Source organism: Rattus norvegicus, chromosome 1 (genome assembly GCF_036323735.1).
Source record: "Rattus norvegicus strain BN/NHsdMcwi chromosome 1, GRCr8, whole genome shotgun sequence".
NCBI classification, from domain to species: Eukaryota; Metazoa; Chordata; class Mammalia; order Rodentia; family Muridae; genus Rattus; species Rattus norvegicus.
In genome coordinates, this window is record NC_086019.1 from 82,195,799 (window position 1) to 82,208,775 (window position 12,977).

A 12,977-nucleotide genomic window follows, 5' to 3' on the forward strand; every position below is an offset into this window, starting at 1 on the left:
AGAGGAAAACTCATAGCGCTGAGTGCCTGCAGAAAGAAACAGGAAAGAGCATATGTCACCAGCTTGACAGAACACCTAAAAGCTCTAGAACAAAAAGAAGCAAATACACCCAGGAGGAGTAGAAGGCAGGAAAAAATCAAACTCAGAGCCGAAATCAATCAGGTAGAAACAAAAAGGACCACAGAAAGAATCAACAGAACCAAAAGTTGGTTCTTTGAGAAAATCAACAAGATAGATAAACCCTTAGCCAGACTAACGAGAGGACACAGAGAGTGTGTCCAAATTAACAAAATCAGAAATGAAAAGGGAGACATAACTACAGATTCAGAGGAAACTCAATAAATCATCAGATCTTACCATAAAAGCCTATATTCAACAAAACTTGAAAATCTTCAGGAAATGGACAATTTCCTACAGAGATACCAGGTACCGAACTTAAATCAGAAAGAGATAAACCGGGTAACAACCCCATAACTCCTAAGGAAATAGAAGCAGTCATTAAAGATCTCCCAAACAAAAAGAGCCCAGGTCCAGATGGGTTTAGTGCAGAATTCTATCAGACCTTCATAGAAGACCTCATACCAATATTATCCAAACTATTCCACAAAATTGAAACAGATGGAGCACTACCGAATTCCTTCTATGAAGCCACAATTACTCTTATACCTAAAGCACACAAAGACCCAACAAAGAAAGAGAACTTCAGACCAATTTCCCTTATGAATATCGACGCAAAAACACTCAATAAAATTCTGGCAAACCGAATCCAAGAGCACAACAAAACAATCATCCACCATGATCAAGTAGGCTTCATCCCAGGCATGCAGGGATGGTTTAATATAAGGAAAACCATCAACGTGATCCATTATATAAACAAACTGAAAGAATAAAACCACATGATCATTTCATTAGATGCTGAGAAAGCATTTGACAAAATTCAACAGCCCTTCATAATAAAAGTCCTGGAAAGAATAGGAATTCAAGGCCCATACCTAAACATATTAAAAGCCATAAGCAGCAAATCAGTAGCTAACATTAAACTAAATGGACAGAAATTTGAAGCAATCCTACTAAAATCAGAGACTAGACAAGGCTACCCACTCTCTCTCTACTTATTCAATATAGTTCTTGAAGTTCTAGCCAGAGCAATCAGACAACAAAAGGAGGTCAAGGGGATACAGATCGGAAATGAAGAAGTCAAAATATCACTATTTGCAGATGATATGATAGTATATTTAAGTGATCCCAAAAGATCCACCAGAGAACTACTAAAGTTGATAAACAACTTCAACAAAGTGGCTGGGTGTAAAATTAACTCAAATAAATCAGTAGCCTTCCTCTACACAAAAGAGAAACAATCCAAGAAAGAAATGAGGGAAACAACACCATTCACAGTAGTCCGAAATAACAAAAAATACGTTGGTGTGACTTTAACCAAGCAACTGAAAGATCTGTACGATAAGAACTTCAAGCCTCTGAAGAAAGAAATTGAAGCTCTCAGAAGATGGAAAGATATCCCATGCTCATGGATTGGCAGGATTAATATAGTAAAAATGGCCATTTTACCAAAAGTGATCTACAGATTCAATGCAATCCCCATCAAAATACCAATTCAATTCTTCAAAGAGCTAGACAGAACAATTTGCAAATTCATCTGGAATAACAAAAAACCCAGGATAGTTAAAACTATACTCAACAATAAAAGGACTTCAGAGGGAATCACTATCCCTGAACTCACGCAGTATTACAGAGTAATAGTGATAAAAACTGCATGATATCGTTACAGAGACAGACAGATAGACCAATGGAATAGAATTGAAGACCCAGAAATGAACCCACACACCTATGGTCACTTGATTTTTGACAAAAGAGCCAAAACCATCCAATGGGAAAAAGATAGCATTTTTAGCAAATGGTGCTGGTTCAACTGGAGGTCAACATGTAGAAGAATGCAGATCGAACCATGCTTATCACCCTGTACAAAGCTTAAGTCCAAGTGGATCAAGGACCTCCACATCAAACCAGATACACTCAAACTAATAAAAGAAAAAGTGGGAAAGAATCTCCAACACATGGGCACTGGAGAAAATTTCCTGAACAAAACACCAATGGCTTATGCTCTAACATCAAGAATCGACAAATGGGATCTCATAAAACTGCAAAGCTTCTGTAAGGCAAAGGACACTGTGGTTAGGACAAAACAGCAACCAACAGATTGGGAAAAGACCTTTACCAATCCTACAACAGATAGAGGCCTTATATCCAAAATATATAAAGAACTCAAGAAGTTAGACCACAGGGAGACAAATAACCCAATTAAAAATGGGGTTCAGATGGTAAAAGCCATATACAGCAAACCAGTTGCTAACATTAAACTAAATGGAGAGAAACTTGAAGCAATCCCACTAAAATCAGGGACTAGACAAGGCTGCCCACTCTCTCCCTACTTATTCAATATAGTTCTTGAAATTGTAGCCAGAGCAATCAGACAACAAAAGGATGTCAAGGGGATACAGATCGGAAAAGAAGAAGTCAAAATATCACTATTTGCAGATGATATGATAGTATATTTAAGTGATCCCAAAAGTTCCAACAGAGAAATACTAAAGCTGATAAACAACTTCAGCAAAGTGGCTGGGTATAAAATTAACTCCAATAAATCAGTTGCCTTCCTCTATACAAAAGAGAAACAAGCCGAGAAAGAAATTAGGGAAACGACACCCTTCATAATAGACCAAAATAATATAAAGTACCTTGCTGTGACTTTAACCAAACAAGTAAAAGATTTGTACAGTAAGAACTTCAAGACTCTGAAGAAAGAAATTGAAGAAGACCTCAGAAGATGGAAAGATCTCCCATGCTCATGGATTGGCAGGATTAATATAGTAAAAATGGCCATTTTACCAAAAGCAATCTACAGATTCAATGCAATCCCCATCAAAATACCAATCCAATTCTTCAAAGACTTAGACAGAACAATTTGCAAATTCATCTGGAATAACAAAAAACCCAGGATAGCTAAAGCTATCCACAACAATGAAAGGACTTCAGGGGGAATCACTATCCCTGAACTCAAGCAGTATTACAGAGCAATAGTGATAAAAACTGCATGGTATTGGTACAGAGACAGACAGATAGACCAATGGAACAGAATTGAAGACCCAGAAATGAACCCACACACATATGGTCACTTGATTTTTGACAAAGGAGCCAAAACCATCCAATGGAAAAAAGATAGCATTTTCAGCAAATGGTGCTGGTTCAACTGGAGGTCAACATGTAGAAGAATGCAGATCGAACCATGCTTATCACCCTGTACAAAGCTTAAGTCCAAGTGGATCAAGGACCTCCACATCAAAGTAGACACACTCAAACTAATAGAAGAAAAACTAGGGAAGCATCTGGAACACATGGGCACTGGAAAAAATTTCCTGAACAAAACACCAATGGCTTACGCTCTAAGATCAAGAATTGACAAATGGGATCTCATAAAACTGCAAAGCTTCTGTAAGGCAAAGGACACTGTGGTTAGGACAAAACGGCAACCAACAGATTGGGAAAAGATCTTTACCAATCCTACAACAGATAGAGGCCTTATATCCAAAATATACAAAGAACTCAAGAAGTTAGACCACAGGGAAACAAATAAACCTATTAAAAAATGGGGTTCAGAGCTAAACAAAGAATTCACAGCTGAGGAATGCCGAATGGCTGAGAAACACCTAAAGAAATGTTCAACATCTTTAGTCATAAGGGAAATGCAAATCAAAACAACCCTGAGATTTCACCTCACACCAGTGAGAATGGCTAAGATCAAAAACTCAGGGGACAACAGATGCTGGCGAGGATGTGGAGAAAGAGGAACACTCCTCCATTGTTGGTGGGATTGCAAACTGGTACAACCATTCTGGAAATCAGTCTGGAGGATCCTCAGAAAATTGGACATTGAACTGCCTGAGGATCCAGCTATACCTCTCTTGGGCATATACCCAAAAGATGCCCCAACATATAAAAAAGACACGTGCTCCACTATGTTCATTGCAGCCTTATTTATAATAGCCAGAAGCTGGAAAGAACCCAGATGCCCTTCAACAGAGGAATGGATACAGAAAATGTGGTACATCTACACAATGGAATATTACTCAGCTATCAAAAACAACGACTTTATGAAATTCGTAGGCAAATGGCTGGAACTGGAAAATATCATCCTGAGTGAGCTAACCCAAACACAGAAAGACATACATGGTATGCACTCACTGATAAGTGGCTATTAGCCCAAATGCTTGAATTACCCTAAATGCCTAGAACAAATGAAACTCAAGACAGATGATCAAAATGTGAATGGTTCACTCCTTCTTTAAAAGGGGAACAAGAATACCCTTGGCAGGGAAGAGAGAGGCAAAGATTAAAACAGAGACTGAAGGAACACCCATTCAGAGTCTGCCCCACATGTGGCCCATGCATATACAGCCATCCAATTAGACAGATGGATGAAGCAAAGAAGTGCAGACCGACAGGAGCCGGATGTAGATCGCTCCTGAGAGACACAGCCAGAATACAGCAAACACAGAGGCGAGTGCCAGCACCAAACCACTGAACTGAGAATAGGACCCCCGTTGAAGGAATCAGAGAAAGAACTGGAAGAGCTTGAAGGGGCTCGAGACCCCATATGTACAACAATGCCAAGCAACCAGAGCTTCCAGGGACTAAGCCACTACCTAAAGGTTATACATGGACTGACCCTGGACTCTGACCTCATAGGTAGCAATGAATATCCTAGTAAGAGCACCAGTGGAAGGGGAAGCCCTGGGTCCTGCTAAGACTGAACCCCCAGTGAACTAGACTGTTGGGGGGAGGGGGACAATGGGGTGAGGGTGGGGAGGGGAACACCGATAAGAAAGGGGAGGGGGGAGGGGGATGTTTGCCCGGAAACTGGGAAAGGGAATAACACTCGAAATGTATGTAAGAAATACTCAAGTTAATAATAATAAAAAAAATGGGGTTCAGAGCTAAACAAAGAATTCACAGCTGAGGAATGCCGAATGGCTGAGAAACACCTAAAGAAATGTTCAACATCTTTAGTCATAAGGGAAATGCAAATCAAAACAACCCTGAGATTTCACCTCACACCAGTGAGAATGGCTAAGATCAAAAACTCAGGGGACAACAGATGCTGGCGAGGATGTGGAGAAAGAGGAACACTCCTCCATTGTTGGTGGGATTGCAAACTGGTACAACCATTCTGGAAATCAGTCTGGAGGATCCTCAGAAAATTGGACATTGAACTGCCTGAGGATCCAGCTATACCTCTCTTGGGCATATACCCAAAAGATGCCCCAACATATAAAAAAGACACGTGCTCCACTATGTTCATTGCAGCCTTATTTATAATAGCCAGAAGCTGGAAAGAACCCAGATGCCCTTCAACAGAGGAATGGATACAGAAAATGTGGTACATCTACACAATGGAATGTTACTCAGCTATCAAAAACAACGACTTTATGAAATTCGTAGGCAAATGGCTGGAACTGGAAAATATCATCCTGAGTGAGCTAACCCAAACACAGAAAGACATACATGGTATGCACTCACTGATAAGTGGCTATTAGCCCAAATGCTTGAATTACCCTAAATGCCTAGAACAAATGAAACTCAAGACAGATGATCAAAATGTGAATGGTTCACTCCTTCTTTAAAAGGGGAACAAGAATACCCTTGGCAGGGAAGAGAGAGGCAAAGATTAAAACAGAGACAGAAGGAACACCCATTCAGAGCCTGCCCCATATGTAGCCCACACATATACAGCCACCCAATTAAACATGATTGATGAAGCAAAGAAGTGCAGGCCGACAGCAGCCGGATGTAGATCTCTCCTGAGAGACACAGCCAGAATACAGCAAACACAGAGGCGAGTGCCAGCACCAAACCACTGAACTGAGAATAGGACCCCCGTTGAAGGAATCAGAGAAAGAACTGGAAGAGCTTGAAGGGGCTCGAGACCCCATATGTACAACAATGCCAAGCAACCAGAGCTTCCAGGGACTAAGCCACTACCTAAAGGTTATACATGGACTGACCCTGGACTCTGACCTCATAGTTAGCAATGAATATCCTAGTAAGAGCACCAGTGGAAGGGGAAGCCCTGGGTCCTGCTAAGACTGAACCCCCAGTGAACTAGACTGTTGAGGGGAGGGGGACAATGGGGTGAGGGTGGGGAGGGGAACACTGATAAGAAAGGGGAGGGGGGAGGGGGATGTTTGCCCGGAAACTGGGAAAGGGAATAACACTCGAAATGTATGTAAGAAATACTCAAGTTAATAATAATAAAAAAAATGGGGTCCAGAGCTAAACAAAGAATTCACAGCTGAGGAATGCCGAATGGCTGAGAAACACCTAAAGAAATGTTCAACATCTTTAGTCATAAGGGAAATGCAAATCAAAACAACCCTGAGATTTCACCTCACACCAGTGAGAATGGCTAAGATCAAAAACTCAGGGGACAACAGATGCTGGCGAGGATGTGGAGAAAGAGGAACACTCCTCCATTGTTGGTGGGATTGCAAACTGGTACAACCATTCTGGAAATCAGTCTGGAGGATCCTCAGAAAATTGGACATTGAACTGCCTGAGGATCCAGCTATACCTCTCTTGGGCATATACCCAAAAGATGCCCCAACATATAAAAAAGACACGTGCTCCACTATGTTCATTGCAGCCTTATTTATAATAGCCAGAAGCTGGAAAGAACCCAGATGCCCTTCAACAGAGGAATGGATACAGAAAATGTGGTACATCTACACAATGGAATATTACTCAGCTATCAAAAACAACGACTTTATGAAATTCGTAGGCAAATGGCTGGAACTGGAAAATATCATCCTGAGTGAGCTAACCCAAACACAGAAAGACATACATGGTATGCACTCACTGATAAGTGGCTATTAGCCCAAATGCTTGAATTACCCTAAATGCCTAGAACAAATGAAACTCAAGACAGATGATCAAAATGTGAATGGTTCACTCCTTCTTTAAAAGGGGAACAAGAATACCCTTGGCAGGGAAGAGAGAGGCAAAGATTAAAACAGAGACTGAAGGAACACCCATTCAGAGTCTGCCCCACATGTGGCCCATGCATATACAGCCATCCAATTAGACAGATGGATGAAGCAAAGAAGTGCAGACCGACAGGAGCCGGATGTAGATCGCTCCTGAGAGACACAGCCAGAATACAGCAAACACAGAGGCGAGTGCCAGCACCAAACCACTGAACTGAGAATAGGACCCCCGTTGAAGGAATCAGAGAAAGAACTGGAAGAGCTTGAAGGGGCTCGAGACCCCATATGTACAACAATGCCAAGCAACCAGAGCTTCCAGGGACTAAGCCACTACCTAAAGGTTATACATGGACTGACCCTGGACTCTGACCTCATAGGTAGCAATGAATATCCTAGTAAGAGCACCAGTGGAAGGGGAAGCCCTGGGTCCTGCTAAGACTGAACCCCCAGTGAACTAGACTGTTGAGGGGAGGGGGACAATGGGGTGAGGGTGGGGAGGGGAACACCGATAAGAAAGGGGAGGGGGGAGGGGGATGTTTGCCCGGAAACTGGGAAAGGGAATAACACTCGAAATGTATGTAAGAAATACTCAAGTTAATAATAATAAAAAAAATGGGGTTCAGAGCTAAACAAAGAATTCACAGCTGAGGAATGCCGAATGGCTGAGAAACACCTAAAGAAATGTTCAACATCTTTAGTCATAAGGGAAATGCAAATCAAAACAACCCTGAGATTTCACCTCACACCAGTGAGAATGGCTAAGATCAAAAACTCAGGGGACAACAGATGCTGGCGAGGATGTGGAGAAAGAGGAACACTCCTCCATTGTTGGTGGGATTGCAAACTGGTACAACCATTCTGGAAATCAGTCTGGAGGATCCTCAGAAAATTGGACATTGAACTGCCTGAGGATCCAGCTATACCTCTCTTGGGCATATACCCAAAAGATGCCCCAACATATAAAAAAGACACGTGCTCCACTATGTTCATTGCAGCCTTATTTATAATAGCCAGAAGCTGGAAAGAACCCAGATGCCCTTCAACAGAGGAATGGATACAGAAAATGTGGTACATCAACACAATGGAATATTACTCAGCTATCAAAAACAACGACTTTATGAAATTCGTAGGCAAATGGTTGGAACTGGAAAATATCATCCTGAGTGAGCTAACCCAATCACAGAAAAGCACACATGGTACGCACTCACTGATAAGTGGCTATTAGCCCAAATGCTTGAATTACCCTAAATGCCTAGAACAAATGAAACTCAAGACAGATGATCAAAATGTGAATGGTTCACTCCTTCTTTAAAAGGGGAACAAGAATACCCTTGGCAGGGAAGAGAGAGGCAAAGATTAAAACAGAGACTGAAGGAACACCCATTCAGAGTCTGCCCCACATGTGGCCCACGCATATACAGCCATCCAATTAGACATGATTGATGAAGCAAAGAAGTGCAGACCGACAGGAGCCGGATGTAGATCGCTCCTGAGAGACACAGCCAGAATACAGCAAACACAGAGGCGAGTGCCAGCACCAAACCACTGAACTGAGAAGAGGACCCCCTTTGAAGGAATCAGAGAAAGAACTGGAAGAGCTTGAAGGGGTTCGAGACCCCATATGTACAACAATGCCAAGCAACCAGAGCTTCCAGGGACTAAGCCACTACCTAAAGGTTATACATGGACTGACCCTGGACTCTGACCTCATAGGTAGCAATGAATATCCTAGTAAGAGCACCAGTGGAAGGGGAAACCCTGGGTCCTGCTACAACTGAACCCCCAGTGAACTAAATTGTTGGGGGTACGGTGTAAATGGGGGGAGGATGGGTAGGGGACACCCATAAGGAAGGGGGAGGAATTAGGAGATTGTTTGCCCTGAAACCGGGAAAGGGAATAACACTCGAAATGTATATAAGAAATACTCAAGTTAATAAAAAAAATTTAAAAAAAATTCTAGCAAATCATTTCCAAGAGCACATCAAAACAATCATCCACCATGATCAAGTTGCTTCATCCCAAGCATGCAGGGATGGTTTAATATATGGAAAACCATCAACGTGATCCATTATATGAACAAACTGAAAGAACAAAACCACATGATCATTTCATTAGGTACTGAGAAAGCATTTGAAAAAAATTCAAACCCCTTCATGATAAAAGTCCTGGAAAGAATAGGAATTCAAGGCCCATACCTAAACATAGTAAAAGCCATATGCAGCAAACCAGTTGCTAACATTAAACTAAATGGAGAGAAACTTGAAGCAATCCCACTAAAGTCACGGACTAGACAAGGCTGCCCACTCTTTCCCTATTTATTCAATATAGTTTTTGAAGTTCTAGACAGAGCAATCAGACAACAAAAGGAAATCAAGGGGATTGGAAAAGAAGAAGTCAAAATACCACTATTTGCAGATGATATGATAGTATAATTAAGTGATCCCAAAAGTTCTACCAGAGAATTACTAAAGCTGATTAACAACTTCAGCAAAGTGGCTGGGTATAAAATTAACTCAAATAAATAAGTAGCCTTCCCCTACACAAAAGAGAAACAAGCCGAGAAAGAAATTAGGGAAACGACACCCTTCATAATAGACCAAAATAATATAAAGTACCTTGCTGTGACTTTAACCAAACAAGTAAAAGATTTGTACAGTAAGAACTTCAAGACTCTGAAGAAAGAAATTGAAGAAGACCTCAGAAGATGGAAAGATCTCCCATGCTCATGGATTGGCAGGATTAATATAGTAAAAATGGCCATTTTACCAAAAGCGATGTACAGATTCAATGCAATCCCCATCAAAATACCAATCCAATTCTTCAAAGAGCTAGACAGAACAATTTGCAAATTCATCTGGAATAACAAAAAACCCAGGACAGCTAAAACAGTCCTCAACAATAAAAGGACTTCAGGGGGAATCACTATCCCTGATCTCAAGCAGTATTACAGAGCAATAGTAATAAAAACTGCATGGAATTGGTACAGAGACAGACAGATAGACCAATAGAATATAATTGAAGACCCAGAAATGAACCCACACAGCTATGGTCACTTGATTTTTGACAAAAGAGCCAAAACCATCCAATGGGAAAAAGATAGCATTTTCAGCAAATGGTGCTGGTTCAACTGGAGGTCAACATGTAGAAGAATGCAGATCGAACCATGCTTATCACCCTGTACAAAGCTTAAGTCCAAGTGGATCAAGGACCTCTACATCAAACCAGAAACACTCAAACTAATAAAAGAAAAATTGGGAAAGAATCTCCAACACATGGGCACTGGAGAAGATTTCCTGAACAAAACACCAATGGCTTATGCTCTAAGATCAAGAATCGACAAATGGGATCTCATAAAACTGCAAAGCTTCTGTAAGGAAAAGGACACTGTGGTTAGGACAAAATGGCAACCAACAGATTGGGAAAAGATCTCTACCAATCCTACAACAGATAGAGGCCTTATATCCAAAATATACAAAGAGCTCAAGAAGTTAGACCGCAGGGAGACAAATAACCCTATTAAAAATGGGGTTCAGAGCTAAACAAAGAATTCAAAGCTGAGGAATGCCGAATGGCTGAGAAACACCTAAAGAAATGTTCAACATCTTTAGTCATAAGGGAAATGCAAATCAAAACAACCCTGAGATTTCACCTCACACCAGTGAGAATGGCTAAGATCAAAAACTCAGGTGACAGCAGATGCTGGAGAGGATGCGGAGAAAGAGGAACACTCCTCCATTGTTGGTGGGATTGCAGACTGGTACAACCATTCTGGAAATCAGTCTGGAGGTTTCTCAGAAAATTTGACATTGAACTGCCTGAGAATCCAGCTATACCTCTCTTGGGCATATACCCAAAAGATGCCCCAACATATAAAAAAGACACGTGCTCCACTATGTTCATAGCAGCCTTATTTATAATAGCCAGAAGCTGGAAAGAACCCAGATGCCCTTCAACAGAGGAATGGATACAGAAAATGTGGTACATCTACACAATGGAATATTTCTCAGCTATCAAAAACAATAACTTTATGAAATTCATAGGCAAATGGATGGTCCTGGAAAATACCACCCTGAGTGAGGTAACCCAATCACAGAAAAACACACATGGTATGCACTCTTTGATAAGTGGCTATTAGCCCAAATGCTTGAATTACCCTAGATGCACTGAACACATGAAACTCAAGACAGATTATCAAAATGTGAATGCTTCACTCCTTCTTTAAAAGGGGAACAAGAATACCCTTGGCAGGTAATAGAGAGGTAAAGATTAAAACAGACACAGAAGGAACACCCATTCAGAGCCTGCCCCACATGTGGCCCATACATATACAACCACCCAATTAGACAAGATGGATGAAGCAAAGAAGTGCAGCCGGACAGGAGCCGGATGTAGATCTCTCCTGAGAGACACAGCCAGAATTCAGCAAACACAGAGGCGAGTGCCAGCACCAAACCACTGAACTGAGAAGAGGACCCCCTTTGAAGGAATCAGAGAAAGGACTGGAAGAGCTTGAAGGGGCTTGAGACCCCTTATGAACAACAATGCCAAGCAACCAGAGCTTCCAGGGACTAAGCCACTACCTAAAGACTATACATGGACTGACCCTGGACTCTGACCTCATAGGTAGCAATGAATATCCTAGTAAGAGCACCAGTGGAAGGGGAAGCCCTTGGTCCTGCTAAGACTGAACCCCCAGTGAACGTGATTGTTGTGGGGAGGGCGGCAATGGGGGGAGGATGAGGAGGGGTACACCCATAGAGAAGGATAGGGGGAGGGGTTAGGGGGATGTTGGCCCGGAAACCGGGAAAGGGAATAACACTCGAAATGTAAATAAGAAATACTCAGGTTAATTGAAACAGAAGAAGAAGAAGTACTGAAAGGTGTGAAGAGGCTTTCAACCCCATTAATACAACAATGCCAAGGAACCAGAGCTTTCAGGGACTAATCCAATACGGAAAGACAATACACAGACTGACCCAGGGCTCCAACTTAATATGTAGCAGAGAATAGCCTTGTTGGGGCACCAGTGAAAGGGGATCCCTTGGTCTTGCCCTGGTTGGACCCACAGTGCAGGAGAATATCGGGGAGGCAATAAGGGGGATGTATCAGGGGAATAGCCATATGAGGGAGGGGAGGGGAGGGAATTGGGTCATATGGACAGGAAACGGGCAAGGGTAAAAGCATTTGATGTAAGTAAAGAAATATATCTAATAAAATTTTTAATTAATATATATTACTAATAACTCTGGTTCACTGATATTTAGGCCTATAGTTATTTAATATTCATTATCAATAGTTTGACATTTTCTTATATATCAGACTATTATGAAATGGCACACTCTGTAATTGATGGATAATTCTTTTGATGACTAGTCTTCCGAGATATAAATCACATAGTATACAATTCATCCATTTACATTATGCAGTTTTCCAGGGGTGGGAGCAAACCTAAAATACAAGCCCTTGGGAGGTTAAAGCAAGAAAATTGCTACAAGTTTGAAGCCAGCCTGAATATCATGGCATGTCCCAAATAAAAAATAAAAAGTGATGACAAGTTACCAGTCTCATGTATATTTGGGTTGTCTTATACTCATTAGCGTTATTTTTTTATTTTTGACAAACTGTGGTAGGCAGCATGAGCATAGAACTGCATGTGAACACATAGGCCAGAGTTGTTGGATCCCTGGAGCTGCAATTACAGATGGGTGTAAGCTGCCTGACATTGGTCCTGGCAACACAACTGGGGTCCTCTGAAGGAGTAGAAAGTACTCTGAAACACTAGGCTATCTCCTCAGTCCCACAGAGTCAACTGCTAGAACTTCATCACTCCACAGAGAAATACGGCACCCTCACTAATCTCCCCTCAACAAAACTCAAGAAACCATTAGTTTACTGTGTGTCCCTATGGGATTGCTGCTTCAG